General features: G+C 43.2%; 1 protein-coding gene across 9 annotated transcripts in view; it reads right to left on the bottom strand.

Annotated features, from left to right (window-relative positions):
• The window catches only part of numb (NUMB endocytic adaptor protein), a 419,433-nt gene that overhangs the window by 80,312 nt on the left and 320,378 nt on the right, over nt 1-18,743 (bottom strand). For 3 of the 9 annotated variants that reach the window (XM_071598371.1, XM_071598370.1, XM_071598374.1), the window contains one exon: nt 1,500-1,591. The exons of the other annotated variants lie outside the window; for them this stretch is intronic. The gene's annotated coding sequence lies outside the window, so the exon portion shown is untranslated. The remainder of the gene's footprint in view (nt 1-1,499; nt 1,592-18,743) is intronic. 9 annotated transcript variants of the gene reach the window in all.

The raw sequence follows: 18,743 nt of genomic DNA, 5'->3' as shown, positions 1-18,743 counted from the left end.
TGGATATCTCCCACTATATATTTTCACATATATATATATATATATATATATATATATATATATATATATATATATATATATATATATATATAAATATATATATATACATATGTATATATATATACATATGTATATGGAGGTGATATATATATATACATATACATATATATATATACATATATATATATATATACGAGGGTCATCCGGAAAGTAGTACCCGTTCGTGAAATAAAGACACAAAAGTAAATATTAACAAACATAAAAAATTTTATTTGAAAGAGGATACTTTAAACTACTTCTCAACATAATCTCCAAGCAAATTAAGGCATTTGTCATAACGTGTGACAAGTTTCTGTATTCCTGCTGCATAGTCCTTCGCCGCCAGCTCATTGAGATACGCGAGGGACCCATCTTGCACAAATTTTTGCATAATGCAGATGGTGTTTAACAATTTCATGAACAATTGTTCGAGAAACATTGGGAAAATGCTCACAGATGTCATCAATTGTGACGCGCCGATCGTTCCTCACGAATTCGTCAACTGAGCTCACCAGTTGGTCTGTAATGACAGACGGTCTCCCCGAACGCTCATCGTCGTGTGTGTTCCCCCTCCCCATGTTGAAGTTGCGACACCACCGCCGAACAGACGACTCGTCCATTACATTGTCTCCATACACCTCCTTTAATTGGCGATGAATATCACATGGGCGAACGTTTCTTGCATTGAGGAATTTAATCACTGCCCTCACTTCACAACTGGCGGCGTTCTCAATTTTTTTAAACATTGTAAACAATCACAGAAACAACACAGGCAATGCTAGCGTCACGCAACTTGGCTCAGAGAAGGCAGACAAGCCACTGAAGCTATCTGACCTCGTCCAGCGGCTACTCGCGTCGTCAGCACTTCATGCGGCACGAACGGGTACTACTTTCCGGATGACCCTCGTATGTATGTATATATATATTTACATATATATATACATATATACATATATATATATATATATATATATGTATCACCTCTATATATATTTTCTATACATATATATATATGATTTCGCCGAAGTAACACGGAGGTGTTGAATAAAAAACTTGGACAGCAATAAACAATATAAGAACACATCAAGAGAACACTCACATGTTATTTCTTAATAATTTCGACGGAATTTAGCTCCGTCTTCCTCGTAAGAAACAGTAGTACTACTGGTTCTTCCGAGAAAGACGGAGCCCAATTCCGTCGAAATTACTAAGAAATAACGTGTGAGTGCTCTTTCTGTGTGTTCTTATATTGTTCTTGCAATATATATATATATATATATATATATATATATATATATATATACCTCCAGATTCATTGATTCACAGCATAACATGACTCACCCTCTCTTGGGCTCGCAATGAAGGGCATTTGAAGGGTGCAGATATTTTGAGGCCGACTTCCCGAGCTCTCTCTCAAAACACCGCATAAAAATGAGCTCACCGCCGCACCACGTACATACCTCTTAACAACAACGGCGCTTGTTTACAGCGACTCGTCACATTTGACTAACCAACTTCCTCGCCAATGGCTGAGATCTTGATTTGACGTTACCTGAAAAGAGAGAAAGGAGAAAAAGTTTTTTAATGGCCGGAAAAAGTACCGCTTAACAATGGAACACACCGTAATCGAGCGTGCTCCGGCAGTGCATTAATTAGCCACTCACTCTATACGCAAGCATTGTTCGGGACCGAATAAAACCAGCGGGAGTCCCTGATGCTCGTGGAAAACCACTGCGCACGCAACCACGGAAAAAAATCATTTGCAAGTTGTCATTTTTTTGGTGACGTCTCCGCAAAAAATTGGAGATTGGCAACTTTTGGAGATCTCCTTAATATTCGTAAGAGATAAGATAGATAAACGGAATCTCCTTAAGTATTCGTAAAGAGAAGTACAAGCATTACCTGCGATACGAAAGGCATCCAACTTTTATTTTAATTCCGTGTGAATTGAAGCGATAAATACACCCTAGACGGAATAAATGCGTCAATTTGAGGCACAGCAGACTGTTTGCCCAAAATTGAAGATTTCCCCTAGCGATGAGTAAAATAATATTTTTGGGTTGCCGTCAACTCTTACATTTTTAATTCTTCTAACGCCTGAATTTCACCCCATATCGATTCACTGTGATGAGACAAGGCGCTGATCTTCATAGATGTTTTTATCAACTAAACAAAAAAATTTTCAAGCTCATTTTCAGACGTTTTGTAATTTAAAATGAAGAAAATTTACTTAAAAATACTTGCATAATAATATATTTTACTTGTTGTTAAAACAGATATGACTAGTGCACTTCTGCTCTAGGCGCTTGGACCAAGCTTACTTATTATTGCAGATACAGCAACCAGGTAGCATACAAGGTTTGCATACAAAATATCGGGAAAGGTTTCGGAAAAATACATTTATTTCAGATATTGCTATAATGCCTTAAAATTCTTCAAAGTCCATTCCTTCAGCGTCGACACATTTTTGCCATGGTCTTTTACATGACTCGAGTCTACGACTTCCGGAATCCGCCTACCAGGGCTCCCTGTTAGGCGGATTCCGGAAGATCCTCATGGGTACGCATGCAAGCATGGATGGTTGGTCACGGATAAAACTTTACAAGCATAGTTACTCTTCAGAAAATTTTTCGTGTTGCCAAAGATGGTTCCCCGGAGTCAGAATAAACATGGTTTGTACAAAAAGTATCGGGAAAGGTTTCGGAAAAATCATTTCAGACATTGCTAAAACGCCTCAAAATTTTTCGAAGTTCATCCCTAGAGCGTGGACAGACTTTTGCCGTAGTCTTTTCCGTGAATTCGTAGGTCCTAAGGTAGGCAGATTTCGGGAGGTCCTTAAGGGTACGCATGCTATCTTCTTTGACGGCAATTAGGGTCCCACGGTGTTGTCCTTTGAGGGAGGAATTCACTTTTGGGAATAGGAAATACTCTGCTGGTGCCAAGTCGGGATTGTAAGGGGGTTGGGGAATCATCGCGATGACTTTGCGGAAGGTCTTCGCAAGCAGACACTCGATACTGCTCTTGGTATTCCGTCAAAATCTTCGGGGCGTGTTTAGCGCAGATCTTTCACATTGCCAATTTTTCCGTAATTATGGTGTTCACTTTCATCTCATCAATGCTAATACGATCGGCTAATACGATCGGCGATTACACGCACACTGAACCGACGGTCTGAATACAGAACTTCATGCACACGTAGTCGTCCGTTCCTGACGACGTCGGCCGTCCACCTCGGGGTTCTCAACCTTCACACTCTCTCGCTCATTTTTGAAGAGCTTGTGTCGCTTAAAAGCTGCAGTTTGTGGCATGCTTTCATCTCTGTACACTTGACGAATCATGCCCAATCTCACCGTACCCGATTCCCCAGTTCAACACAAAAATTTATGGCGGACTGCAGTTCAATCGTTCGCTGCATTTCGCGCTTGCACCGAGTCACTCGACATTGGTTAACTAAAAACAGGATCTAGTCTCAACGATCGCCCGCAGGCGATTAGCGCCTGCTGAAGGTCAGATACCTCACCAACAACCCTCAGCTGTGCGAGCGCGCTGCGACGTACAGTCACACCAAAAAAAAATTGTTACCGATACTTTTTATACAAACCTTTAACACATACGTAAATGGGAGCTCGGGATAGGGTTTGCTTTATGATTACGTTGTTTCTCGAAGCACACGTTTCCATTTCGCGTGGGATTTATTACATTCGATGATAGTCGCAATTTCAAGATTTATTGCTTGGTCACAAGATTATGAGAATCGACCGCCGCCCCGTCAACAACACCATGCCTACCTAAGAGTCTGGTCGATAGTGGTAGGTAGCCGTAATCGCTTCCGTTACCACCAACTTTTCTATCGCCGGTGGAATGCCAAGCGTGAGGAAGACGGCAGCGATTCCCTGCCGGGGTCTGCCGCCCGGGGGGGGGGGGAGGTTAAGAGAAGGAGGGCCAGCTACGTTGGGGTCGAGCAATCAGGGCGGGAGGAAGGAGTGGGACGTGATATCGACCCTGCCGTGCAGGCGGGGAGGACCCGAGCATGGTCAGCCGCCACCACTGCGGTGTGGGCAGAGGGGGATGGCGCGGCGGCGTTCGAGCCCCCCCACAGAGATGGCCTAGATCGCCGACCCCACCCTCGGGCCCTCTTCCCCGCCGGACACGCCAAGGAATCCGCGTCGTCACGCGCCATCAGGCGGAAGAGGAAATCGCCCCGAAAAGTGGAAAGCAATTTCGTGGCTGGGCCGATAGCGGCGATGGACGAGGCGGCACTTGACCTCACGAGCAGAGCAGCCGCACGGAAGCCCCGGCGCCTAATGGCGGGGGAGTCACGAATGGCCCACGCACGCACTCGGAGTCCAATGGGGGACGAGCTGTACCAACAAGGGGAGGGAAGGTGGGGGAGGGAAATTCCACGTCTTATGAACATAAAAAAATATGTGTATTTGAAATCGCCGAGACCGCTGGAATGTTTTGCTGGTACCATGCACATAATGTCGCGACCAGAGAAAATTGAACGTTTTGATAATTCTTGGACTTACAGGGTCGCACACAATTTTTAACGTTTCCAAACGCAATCACTGACCGCCATCTCAAAAGAGTTTTTCAACTTGACTGTCAGAGGATAATGTAAGGATGCGACCCGGACAGATGTTTTTTTATTTTAATTTTTGGAAAGGTCTTTTGGGCTGCATTACCCCTAATGCCCTCTAACAGCTAATCCACCTTCGCCTCCTTTACAGCGGGAGCCTGTCCAACGTGCTCCCAAAAAATGGTGTCGTTTCAAGAGGTCCCCATGCATTCTCCCAACTCGCGCACTTCCTCCTTCCCCGGTCCCCTCTCTTCCGAAAGAAATTTCTAGGCATCATCGACGCTCAAAAGTTTTAAAATGGCATGATAACTGGGACTATAAAAAGTCCCGTAGTTAAATTGAACTTATGTGCTCCATATCAATCCAATACACGGTTGTCTCAGATTTTCAGAGTTGATCAAACTAAAAGTGAAGTAAATTAAATTAAGTTTACAATGCCGTCATTCCATGTTGTTCTTTTCTGGTTTGCCCTTTTTACTCACATCTTAAAGAAATTACTCTAAAAAGATAAGTAGTATCAAACATGCTTTTAAATTAACTTAATATTATCAAAATGATGTAACTGTTATCGAAGTGAATTTACACATAGTATATTAGTATTTTCTATTTTGTTGTCAATGTATCGCACACCACCTTCAATTCTGCTTTGTCGATATTATTTCTGTGTAGATTTCCATTAGGGCTTTCCGTATAGTTGATATGTAAATTACCTTGCATTCCTTCAATTGTTTAATAACTCTCCATTGCCCCGCCATTAAATCATGTTCATTGCAGTCTTTCATGACTCCAGGACATTTCAATTCTAAAGCAAAATAAACCATTGCTCCTTGCCCCCACGGCGCGCCTGAGTCGCCTGCCCTCGGGTCCGTCCGGTGAGCGAAGCACTCGATCTTTAACTGAACGCGAGTTGTTTTCTCTCTCGGAGCGCACTCGCATCACCCAGCGATCGAAGCCACGGTCAGGTTTCGAGAGACATAAATGCGCGCGCGTCGATGTAGAAGAGACGCGAATCTCTCAAGACATTGGTGAGAGAGTTGAAACTGAAAACTATCGGACGACGGGGTTTGTGTATTTTTGGAAGAAGATAAAACTGGGGTGTCATGGGGTTAGGGGGTGAGAGTAGGACTACGTCTTGGTAGGTGAGGCTTTCTTCTGGTCCAAATTGGTAGAGGAAAGACCGAATTTCTGTTTGGAAAGTTGGTGTCGGGTTGCTGGTGAGAGTGGTATAGGCAGATGTTTAATTGATGTGACCGAGGGCTCTAGAAAAGTAAACATTGGTGTTTAAAATTACTACTGATGAGTCTTTATCGGCGGTGATGACAGCGATGTTGGGATTGGACTGAGGGGTTTTTAGGGCAAGACGTACGGTCGTGGAGAGATTATTTTTAGGTTTGAAAGATTCCATTAAGGATTTATTGGAAACTTTGTGGAGACGTAGACGTGTGAAAATTTCAGCTGGATGGTTATTTGGAAGGGGTTTTGGTTCACGGGTTTAAGCAGGCCGGAATCTGTCTAGTGCAGGATTGGCGTTGATGTGATCGGAAGGATTATTTTGTGATTACCAAAAGGCTCGCCGTCCAAATTTCGGCAGAAATTGAGGGTATCGGGTATTGAGGATAATTATTCCTCACTCTCTTCTTTTTCTATCCCTTCCCTCGCGGATTCCCACGCCCTTTCCTTCAACCAGTTTTTCTCCCTTACCATCCTAGAATCCCTACCCGTTTCAGCCATCAATATAGAGGTGAGAACTCGCGAATACGAATGAACTATACTAGCTTTCCGATCTGTTAAATTTCCCACCGTTAACCGCCATCTGCAATTCCCTTCCCAGCATACCCTGCCCCCACCACACTTCTTAGTTCCCTTCCAAGACCTTACAGTCTGACATGGAGAAGGCCTCAGAGAAGGCCCAAAGCTCAAACAATCTCAAATGTGAGTGTCCTTTTAAGTGTTATCTATTTTATTTTGTGTTCTATTGTGCCGTCCAAATTTTAAATTGCTCTCGTGAGTGCTCTTACATCATTCGTGCGTGTGTATATATAATTATAACACATATAATATATACATATATTTATTTATTTATTGATTATAGTGTGCGTCCAGTTGACGGTGTGCGGTTGGTTACCTGGAGAGAGGTGTCGGGAGGCGGGCGATCGAGGTGACGCCTGCGTCCTTGACACCAAACGCGCCCATCTGCCGCCAGGGCCGTCGTTGGGGGAAGGGGTAAGCGTTTTGGGGACCCAAGGGGGTGGGAGGCTATTGCCTTCCAAGGATGAATGGAGGAGGGAAAAGGCGATCGCACCACGTTTACGGCCCGTAGCGATAGGAAACATGTACAAGCTGCGTATTATAAAGGTCTCTTGAATATCCAACACGCCTCATTTAGACACGGATATAAAATTAAGTTTTCCAAACTTGTCGCGTCGTAAACTTCCCACAAAATGGTATGCGGTTGAATACGCGGAAGCACTACGGAGGACACCTTTCCATTCCGTGCGACAAAAACAAGTTAAACATTAAAATGAAGATATAGCCTACGCCAGGTAGGACAGTTCGCCGACCTAGGAAGTGGTTTAGAGGTGAGGTGAACGGGACAAAAATGTAAGGAATAGTTTTTTTTTAAAACTTAGATGGGCAAAGTGACCAGGAAGAGGAGGAGGAGGGCGATTAACTTTGATGACAAGATCCTTAATTATATAAAAAAACTACTGAAAAGTTTGATTTAGAGCATAGTTTTGTACGGCACGGAAACTTGGTCGCTGAGGTAAGAGAAAGAAAGACCCTATATTGGAGGGTTTTAGATGCGTGAAAGGGAAGAAAAAGTATATGATAGCGGGCATAATAAACGAGAAAGGCGAAGGGTATGGCAGGAGAGGAGAACGTGGGATGGAGGCTTTAAAATGTGGGAAAGGCGAAGAAAGAAAGGGACAAACAATAAAGGATAAAAAACGCAAGATGGGATAGGCATGGTAAAATAGAGATGAGGCATCGGGAGATACTTTATCAATACATAACAAAAATGAAACATTCCTTTGGCCCTTGGGCCGTTAGCAACTAGTGCCACGCGTGGAGATAAAGGAACGGGATAAAATTCAAATGGACACCTAATTATATTGGCGTGATCTCCATGGAACAGTTTGCGAGCGTGACAAAGCATACGCAAGGGACCAACTCCGTGAGAAAACATGAAAAGGCAAAGAGGCCACACACATATCAGATTTGCAGGTATTGGTACACGAATACAGTTTGTGGTAACATCAATGTAGATCCCGGGCCAGATTTACATCGCCGGCTGGTTGATGATCATTTCGTTTGCACGGCTCCTCGGCTCCGGGATTTCAAATTCATAATGCGATCTCTGGGCGGCGGACACATTAGCTAACCGGGACAGGTACTCAAAAAAGCGCTGGCGAGGAGATCGGAAAATAAACGAAGCACATTCACCGGATATTTAGCAACCCCCAAAGATAAACGATGAATACTATGGGTTCTGACGCTGAAGAGAAGAACAGGATGCAGAGATGCTGGAATTCTTGGCTAGACTGTACAAAGAAGCAGAGCGCTGATATTAATGTAAATTATATTAATGTAAAGTTAAACAATGATTCGTAGACGAGAGCAACAATTGGATAGGGTAGCGAGGGGGATATACACGTGCCACGGAAGGGAACCATAAATAAAAAGACGGGTAAGGCATGCTCAACAGAACATCCAAGGTAAAGACCGAATCAAATGAAAAAATCAAGCTCGTAAATACCAAAAATCTTCATATTAACGGAGTGTTGGGCTAAGACCTCGAGCAATGACATTGGAGAGGAGTGGGGCTTAAGGGGGGAGGAAGGTCAGGGGGGCAACGCGCAGAATGAAGTAATCTTAAGGAGAGCGCGCGCTGGAGGTCGACAGAAAACCCCGCGAAGCAATCCAATTGAACACCTACGCCCTTCCGGAGATGTGTGTGGAAGATCTCCTTCCTTGGAGGAGCCGCTACAGGGGAAAAGACGGCGGGGGGGAGAAGCGGCAGGGAACTGTCCGTCGACGAAATCGAAGGACTTCCATTCCTCCCTCAAATAAAATGATAGAACGCCCTTAAAGCAATTGGTGGTCAACATTTCAAGAAAGATAGGGGTGGGCTGCGCGACGTGTCCCTGCTGGGGAGGACTGCAGAGGAAGGTCAAGCACACCTGGGTCGCAGGACTCTCTGCCGCCGACGGCGCCGGCCTAATACCCTCCACCCTGCTGATGTGCCCCACTCAGCCACTTGGAAGTTAAGACATTCACCGCCCCCACCTTAGCGAAACATCCTCTCGACGCTCATCTTCCTGCCTCGAGGACCAAGTTTCCGAACCGCACAAAGCTACGCTCCTGATGAAAGTTTCCAATAGAATTTTCTTTGCGTCACAGCAAACGCCCCCCTCCTCTTGGCAAACCGTTATCCAACGCTATTCTCTCTTTTCGCTTGCCCTTGCTACCACAATGCCCACTTTCATCCAAAGCGCGCCCTCGACGTGAGTCGTTACATCTAACCTAATTTATGCCCTTCAAATGTCATATCTCTCCCCTTCACATCGTTTCGAACCGCCAGGGAGGAGAGATGCCGGGGGTCGCAGCCGTCCGGCGTGGGGGGGGGGTGTCAGTGTCTCGCGCCCAGAGGGCAGGGTCACTTCTTCCGATAGGGTCAGCGAGGCCACGCCGGGAACTACAGCAAAGGAGAGGACCCTCCATGGAAGGTATACCGTGACTCGCAGTCAGCCTCTATCCTCCCACAAAGCCACATGCTTGATATGTCAATACTGGAAAAGACTCATGACTATCGTGATGAAGCTGATGGTGAATTGTGTTGAGCCCTGAATAACAAAACCATCGGACGAAAATACACCAGGGCAATCTACACGGAAGTTTACTGCCGTGTGGATTGCCCTGGTCTCATCTCACTACCGATCAAAAGTGATGAGAAGCATCAAAATGCTTTTCATCATTTTCCTGCCTTCTAATAACTTCTCCAAACAATCCCCTCTCCTCCCCCACCATACCCAGCACTTATAAAATACTTGGAATAATGAAGTTACTTTAGTTTACCATGAAGGGAAACAGTCATGCCACCTTCGGTAAACGGCATAATTTATAACTGGGACTAATTTATGAAGTAATTAGATGATGTGTTAACACATTTGCTTTACCAAAACGAAAGGTTTTATTATCAATATGGTTTATCGATCAAAGAGATTGATTTTCATCGTCCGTCAAAGCTCATTCCCTAACCATCATTCGCATCCAGCCATTCGCCCAAGGACTCCGCGCTTCCCTCTAACAGACCGTCTCCAGCCAACCCGTGAAATGTCTCCGAGCGTGGCCGACTGATTTCCCTCCGACCAAGGCCACGCCTTTGTCCGTTCTCCCCGTCGACTCTCCCACTCTCGCCGATTTTTTCGCCGCGTGAGCCAAACATTGTTTACCTTGCCTCAGTAGTATATCCACATTGCGTAATCCTCTTTTCCCTACGAAATAATTAGCCTGCGCGGAGGGAATGAATCCGTCAGCCCCGCGTGTATATAGCTACAGGACATCCTTGCAAATAGAATTAGTTCCTTCTGAAGTAAATTATTCTTCGTCATTTTTGCTGAGAAGAAATTGTCAGAATATACCAAACTCGCAGTTCACGTCTTCTAAATGATTCCCACCAAAGCCCCTTTCGACTCGGGAAGAAAGAAGACATGGATCGCGTCAGCATGAAGCGGCCAAGTATCCTCGACCTTGAGGGGCGACGCGGATATTTGGCGGCGATGAACGCTGTACCTACCGGGAAGGGAAACACTCGCACAAATGGAACAGCATTCAGAGAAGCTTAAAACTAGGAGAGAGAAAGAGTTTTCTCCAACAACTGGGGATTGGAGGTGTAAGAGGGAAGGGGGAAAGGACCCGAGCCGAAATAAATACGAAAAACGAGAAAATTCATGTCTAAAGAAAGAAAATATTGGCGTACATTTACTTTACTCCAATGCCCTGATATATGCGCGCGTGTGTTGTAAATTAGAAATATTGGAAAGACAGTGATGGTCGGGTACGTTTCGGGGCCAGGGGGTGGGACACCCTCGCCAGTGTGAACACGCTTCCATTTCATCAACGAAATGTATGAGTCAACTCAAAAATGTTCAATAATTAAAACACGACCTAATGGTAAAATGTATCACAGCGTCATATATTGAGAAGATAGATTTCTGTATTTACATCTCTCACTACTATTTCATGGGGAATGACAGCCTTTAACGGTCAAATCAGAGGCTTTATTGGCGAAATTGCATTCGCTTTGAACACGCGACCCAATTGTAATTATCTCATACACTGACTCGTTTCAAATTTTATGAACGGAAAAACGTCATAATTGCCACAGCCCCACGATTTGTGTTTTACAATACTATTTTATGGAAAGAGAAGTATATATAATTCGTGAAGTGTTTTATCGATAAGTTTTTCGAAAGGTTTTACGAGGGGCAAATGACGTTGCATAAAATGTAAATAATTTTATAAAGTACTTAACGTAAAATTTTTACCGAGGGAAACGGGCACAGAGTGTGATGGAGACGGGAAACTTTTGGGCGAACGAGATAGAGGGGGAGAGGAATAAGTGTTAGAACTGAATGATGGGAGACAAGAAGAATTAATCGGGGGAGGGGTGAAGAATGGCATATTGCAATGCAAGAAGTCAGAGTGGCACCACGGTGGGTTGGAGGACACAAGCCGTATGGTCACTCCCTGGGTCCATCGTAAATCTGAATGCGCCTTCGACTGGAAGACCGCTTATGGCAGCAATTCAAAAATACTTCAACCCCGCGCCGCAGATCTGTCCCCCTGGCGGGCTGGATGGACTGCCCCATCCCAAGGTGCTTCTTCAAGGTGCTCTCGAGCGATTATCTTGCGAAGCATCGTGCGAACCCCTTTCCAAGTGCCTCCACTAGCACTCTGACGGATTTCGGAGATGGAGGTGTCACCTCTGCTGAATTCGTGACCCACCCCCCCAACTCGCCTATTCGCTGCTGCACTCTACCTTTTGCATTCCTGACTTGCAAGACTTGAGCTCACGACTCCGGCGGCCCGTGACGACCGGCCGGAGGCGAGAGCCGATGACGGCCAGGAAGGTGCTACCTCTTCCTCAAATTGTTTCTCCTCAATTGATGCCGTCCATCGCCGCCGCATTCAGAGGCGAGGGACGGCATCAGGCTGCTTTGGTGCACCACACGCAGAGGCGGTACCCTCCACGGTAGCAAAAACTTGCCTCCGCACCTATCGACGACGAGGGAACTAACGAAGGGTCACCTTTTGCGGATGCCAAATTTTTGCTATTTCCTGGCAAAAGGGAGAGAGAGTGGTTGACCTCGCATCACCTGTACCCCATCCACGCGTCAAAGAGGTCACCAAAATGGAGGAAGTCTGAGGACCACAGTGGTCCAAGCATTTTCAAATATGAGCAACCTTGAGGTGAAGTCATTGAGTAAATGGTCAATTCATGACAGAATTTCCACATCAGATTATATATGTATATATATATATATATATATGTATATATATATATTTATTTATATATATCTATTTATATATATAATGCCAAATTTTATTTCATACGTAAGTAATGATACGAAAAATTGTCACCGTACCAAATAGAAGAACAAAAAAATTATTATTAGGTTAAATAAGAGCGCAGATTTGAAATGAGCACTCAATTCCTCCTGGGCACTACTAAATTATGTAAATTCCACGTCATTTCCTGATGACGCCATTAGCGAAGAACTGCAAATGACCTTCCTGACATCACGACTATTTTCATCGGTTGGAAGTTACACTGCGCTTCCAATCCTGTGACCTTCACAAACAGCCAAGTGCACAGGGCATGAGCATCGAGGCCCTTGGAACGTGAACGGAAAGACAGTTTCTATGGGCGCGCCGAGTGAGTTCCAATCACAATCTGCACGCCCAACTAAAACAAATCCGGCGCCAGGAATCGTCCGCGCTGAACTCGTATTGGTTGGCGAATAACAGATTTTCAACGCGACCGTGAATGCACTTGAGTTGTCCTGATCCTGAACTCTTTCCGGCCACTTTGGCGAGGCCGTCACTCTCGGAGTGGTTCGCACCGCGGCAGCGCCACCCCTTCAGCTCATTACTCATCGCAGCGTCCAGGGAGATAAGCAAACGCCAAACGCATTTCATGAAAGAAGTACACATCAGACGAAAAAAATAGTTTTAGTTGTTATGAAGTGTAGCGTCCGTTTCGATAAGGCAAGGGCGGCCGGTTAGCAAATTGAATGTAGAAGCATTAAATCGATTGACAACGAAGGAGTATCAACAGGCTGTAGAGAAAATCACGGATGAGAGTAATGAGCTAAGTACTATCGATGAAAAATGGCAGTACATCAAAAAAGGGATCTCGAAAGCCGCAAAAGACACCATAGGAACCGATAATGGATAAAGGAAACCATGGATCACGGATGAGATGATTACAAAGATAGATGAGAGAAGGAAATGGAAGAATGTAAACACAGAGTTAGGCAGAAGGAAGTACAAATACTTAAATAATAAATTGAGACGGGTAACATAGAGCAATAGAATAAATAATAATAGGGCAAAAGAAGCGTGGTGGAAGACGTAGGGCGAGGATATGGAAAGTTTGCAAAGGAAGTGTGTACTTGGTGCGCTATAAAAGAAGGTTTAAGAACTATCCAGAAGTAAGAAGGGAAAATCTACGATTACAATTAGAGATAAGTCCAGTAAAATAGTAGTGGAACCAGAAAAGAACCATGAAAGATGGAAGGAATACACAGAAGAACGGTATGGTAAAGAACTTAGACCAGTAAGGTTAGACAGAAAGAGAATATGACGAAGTTAAAGGTAACTTAGGTCCAGGCATACTCGAGGATTTAGTAAAATAACCCTGAGAGAGGATTTAGGGAAATAACATCAAATAAGACCGTGGGAGTGGACAACATTCCTGCGGAATTTATTAAATGGTTAGGCAAATGTGCGAGGAAGAGTTTTTATGGACTAATTCGCAGCATTTATGAGAAAGCATTTTTGCCGAAAGTCTTTACGAGTTCCGTGTTGGTTGCTATTCCGAAAAAGGTAACGACTACATCAGGCGAGGACAACCAAAAAATGAGTTTGATATCGCACGCAGCTTAAGTTGTTATCAAGATCAGCCACTAAAGAATGGGGAGCAGGGCAAATGATTACTAAGGAGAGGAACAGTTAGGTTTCGGGAAGAGGAGAGGCACGCGTGATGCTATTTCAGTAATGAGGTAAATAATAGAGATGAATATAGAATAAAATCAGGACGTATTTACTTGTTTCGTAGATTTAGAAAAGGTGTTCGATAGAGTGAATTGGAGAAAACTAATGGATGCATTGTAGAAAATAGCAACAGGTTGAAGGGAAAGGAGAGTAATCCTAAACCTATTTACATGACTCAAGACTGCTCAGGTGCGAGTGGGGGATGGAGAGTCCGGATAGCCAGAGTTAGGAAGAGGAGTGAAGCAGGGTTGTCCATTGTAACCTGTGCTGTTCAACGTACGAGGGTCATCCGGAAAGTAGTACCCGTTCGTGCCGCATGAAGTGCTGACGACGCGAGTAGCCGCTGGACGAGGTCAGATAGCTTCAGTGGCTTGTCTGCCTTCTCTGAGCCAAGTTGCGTGACGCTAGCATTGCCTGTGTTGTTTCTGTGATTGTTTACAATGTTTAAAAAAATTGAGAACGCCGCCAGTTGTGAAGTGAGGGCAGTGATTAAATTCCTCAATGCAAGAAACGTTCGCCCATGTGATATTCATCGCCAATTAAAGGAGGTGTATGGAGACAATGTAATGGACGAGTCGTCTGTTCGGCGGTGGTGTCGCAACTTCAACATGGGGAGGGGGAACACACACGACGATGAGCGTTCGGAGAGACCGTCTGTCATTACAGACCAACTGGTGAGCTCAGTTGACGAATTCGTGAGGAACGATCGGCGCGTCACAATTGATGACATCTGTGAGCATTTTCCCAATGTTTCTCGAACAATTGTTCATGAAATTGTTAAACACCATCTGCATTATGCAAAAATTTGTGCAAGATGGGTCCCTCGCGTATCTCAATGAGCTGGCGGCGAAGGACTATGCAGCAGGAATACAGAAACTTGTCACACGTTATGACAAATGCCTTAATTTGCTTGGAGATTATGTTGAGAAGTAGTTTAAAGTATCCTCTTTCAAATAAAATTTTTTATGTTTGTTAATATTTACTTTTGTGTCTTTATTTCACGAACGGGTACTACTTTCCGGATGACCCTCGTATATGAGGAGGAAATGATTTAAGAGGCATGGAAATAACTAGAGATGGACATGAAAGTCTGCGGGGAATTCATAACATCAGGTTTGTACATGACCAAGTTTAACTTAGTCAGTCGGCAAAGAGATTGCAAGCATTGCTGAATGAATTCCAAATTTCGTACGATAGCTATGGGATGAAAATCAATTTATATATAAAACTAAGGTTATGCGATATTCCAGAAAGAGAAATGCTAAATTAAACGTTAAATAGAAAGGCAAAAACTAGAGCAGGTGGAGCAGTTTGCGTAACCCGGAAGTGTTTTAGACCAATAAATAATTTGATGTGGAGCGTAGCTATGTACGGCGCGGAAACATGGTCTCAAAAGCAGGATGATAGACGTAGAGTGGAGGCTTTTGAAAAGTGGGTGTGGAGAAAGATGGAGTAAGTGAAGTGGAGAGAAAGAAAAACAAAAGACGGAGTACTAGGCATGGTGGGGGAGGAGAGGGGAACGTTGGGAGAACTCATAAGGATGTAGGAAAAAAGGATGAAAATGGATTTTGATTGGCAGTGGGATTTTGAAGACTGTGACCGAGGAGAAATGTTGGCAACGAGGCAGGGGCAGGAATAGTACAAGGATGTTGGACGGAATGGCAGGAGGAAGGAAGTACATGGAGACGAATAGGGTCTTGAAGTGGAGTAGGATGATGGCTCATGTTTTGTTCGGAGAGACAAAATATTAATTTAGTAATTGATGTCCATCCAAAATATACGCTAACCAGTTGATTACAATAATTATTATTTGCACAATATATGCAAATAATGTCATATCGGACCATTTAAATGATCATTTGTTTGTTTAAGTTCAAAACATTTAACAAGCTTCCAGGAGAAACAAAACATTTTCAACAGTGTAACCTATAATTACGCATGGCAAAACCCTAGTCATTGGCGACAGAAGACACTGATATTTCGTTCCGTCCCATTATCTACTCGAAACGCAGCATGCATTGATGCTGTTTATCTGCGTCGTGCCATTCAAAACCGATGGCGGATGAAATGCTGATGTAAGGAAAGCAGGTGGTTTTTACGATGACCCACGTGCGTACACAGAATCAGAACAATAATTTCGAATGGGATATTTTGACCATCCAGCCTCAAGTCCCGATTGCGTGCCCATTGACTGCATCGCTCCCCATGACTCAACACGATTTGAAGAAACGGAAGGGTTGAAAACCTAATTGCAAAATCGTCTGAAATCACTGCCGCAGGCTTTGATATGTGGAAGGTTTCAAGGTTCGCATTTCACGCTGTTTGGAACTAAATAACGACTAAATAGAGAGATAAATTTAACATGAGTGTAGGAGTTCTGTTCAAAAGTTTTCAGAACTTTTTTATTACCAAACAATACTTCCCTAACAAATTGTTGCCCAGGGTTCTCCTTCAAAGCTGTCTCCTTACCAACGTATACATTTATCCCAACGGTGTTTCCACTTTCCTTACCACACCGTCCTGGAACGCTTCTTCCGGGATGCCCACGAGCTCCTCCGTCTAAGTTTTCTCTATCTCTGGAGTGGGGATAAATCTTCATCCTTTGAGCGGAGTTTTTAGTTTGGGGAACAGGAAAAAGTCACATGGTCTGGTGAGAAGGGTGGGTGGGGAAGCACAGCGGTGTTATTTTTGGCCAAAAACTCACGAGTTCTGAGACCAAAACCCAAAATGTTCGTAGTATGCCTATAAATCTTCCCCCGGGAGTCATTCCCTTTAGAAGTAAGGTTGTTGCGTAGGAGTGGTGATTATATTTGGAACATAGCAACTGCAGACTGTAGCGTTGCGAGTGGCGCGTAGTGTATGTTGAGGTTTATGGATTATCATAATTGTTATTAATTAATTTAAGTATTATATCTAATATTAGTCATACACATATTGGTGATATTAATGGTTTTTTGTGATCATTATTTTATTACTATTTACATATTTATTATTTTTGCAATAGCATTTTTAATAATATTTTTCTTTTATTGGTTTATATATACGAATATATATATATATATATATATATATATATATATATATATATATATATAAATATATATATATATATATATATATGTGTGTGTGTGTGTGTGTATATATATATATGTATATATATATGTATGTATATATATATGTATATATATATATATATATATATATATATATATATATATATATATATATATATATATATATAAATATATATATATATATATATGTGTGTGTGTGTGTGTATATATATATATATATGTATATATATATGTATGTATATATATATGTATATATATATGTATGTATATATATATATATATATATATATCTTTTGAAATGTGGGTGTGGAGAAGAATGGAGAAGGTGAAATGGACAGAGAAGAAAACAAACGAGGAAGTGCTTGGCATGGTGGGCGAAGAGGGGTTTGTTGGGAGAAATCCTATGGAGGCAGGAAAAGTGGATGAAGGGGGTGTTGACCGGCTGTGGGATGTTGAAGACTGTGATAGAGGGGAGAATGTTGGGCAAAAGAGGAAAGGGAAGGAACAGGATAGGGATGTTGGACGGGATGAAGGGAGGAAGAAAGTACTCAGAGATGAAGAGGGACCTGATATAGAGTAGGATGATGGATTTTATGTTTTGTTAGGAGTAATAAAATGTTTGTTTGGTAGTTGTGTCCATCCAAAAACCTACCTTAACCGGTAGATTACCTTTAAAAAATATAAATAATATATATTTTAATAGTTCCTTAGAGGAATACGTGGTAGGTCAAGTGCTGGGTGAACGGTGCAATTAGGGTAGAAATGCTCTCTTTCTCCCTTCATTAGATGTTGAGTCGGAAGGAGCTAATTGTGCGGGTACAAGACGACCTATTGGAAGGGAGTGTGACCATAGGGAGGATATCGGAGAGTTCTTGGGAGGCTTTAACTGATTCACTATAACTATGAAGTGACTTTTACATTAACTCTTAAATTCCGGGGATATTTAATTCCTTATGTATGTTTCTGTTGGGGATGTACTCGGGGGCGCTCCTGATTCTGCGGACCATGGCATTTAACCATACCCGAAGGGGCTTAAGGGCTAATGGAGGGATGGTTGACCAGATGGGGGATGCTTAAAGGAGTTGTGGAAGTAGGATAGAGCGGAAAATGTCAAGTTTGGAATTGAGGGAGGCAATTGAGGAGCGGGTTAATAGAGGTTGAAGAGCGAAGGTTGTTTTCCCTATTTTGGAAAGTTTATAGGATATGTACGGCCTGAATGAAAGTTTTTCAATGAGGATGACTCCGAGGAAAGTGACATTGGACTTTTGGGGTAGGATTTTTTGACTTAAGGTTAGATAGGTACGGGTGGATTTCTTAGCGGTTTTCGAGAAGCAGATTTTACACGATTTTTCGGTGTTAACCTGTAACCTCCATTCTGCAAGCTAATCTTCTAAGTGATCGAGGTGGTCGGTTTTCTGTGGCCATCAACACTGAGCGGCTATGGCAGTATCGTCGGCATATGGAAATAGGTGGGCAATGTTTGTTCCGGGGACGACGTCAATGAATATATTGAATAAGAGAGAACTAAGGACAGCACCTTAGGGAACACCAGAATAGATGGGATAATAGGATGGAGAAAGATTGGTTTTCAAGGAAGGATTGAACGATTTTAATAAGGTAAATGGGAATAAATTTTAATCAGAGTTTGTACAGCAATCTCTCACATCAGACTTTGTCGCAATCCTGGCTGATGTCTAGTAGTACTGCAGTTGTATTTAAATTAATGTGAACTCATTCGGCGAGTCTATTGATATTGAGGTTTTCTCGGTGAA

This window comes from Hetaerina americana, unplaced genomic scaffold (genome assembly GCF_022747635.1).
Source record: "Hetaerina americana unplaced genomic scaffold, ioHetAmer1.1.p SCAF_10, whole genome shotgun sequence".
Taxonomy (NCBI): domain Eukaryota; kingdom Metazoa; phylum Arthropoda; class Insecta; order Odonata; family Calopterygidae; genus Hetaerina; species Hetaerina americana.
Note: the sequence above shows the minus strand (reverse complement) of the source record. Positions and strands in the feature narration are given on the sequence as shown.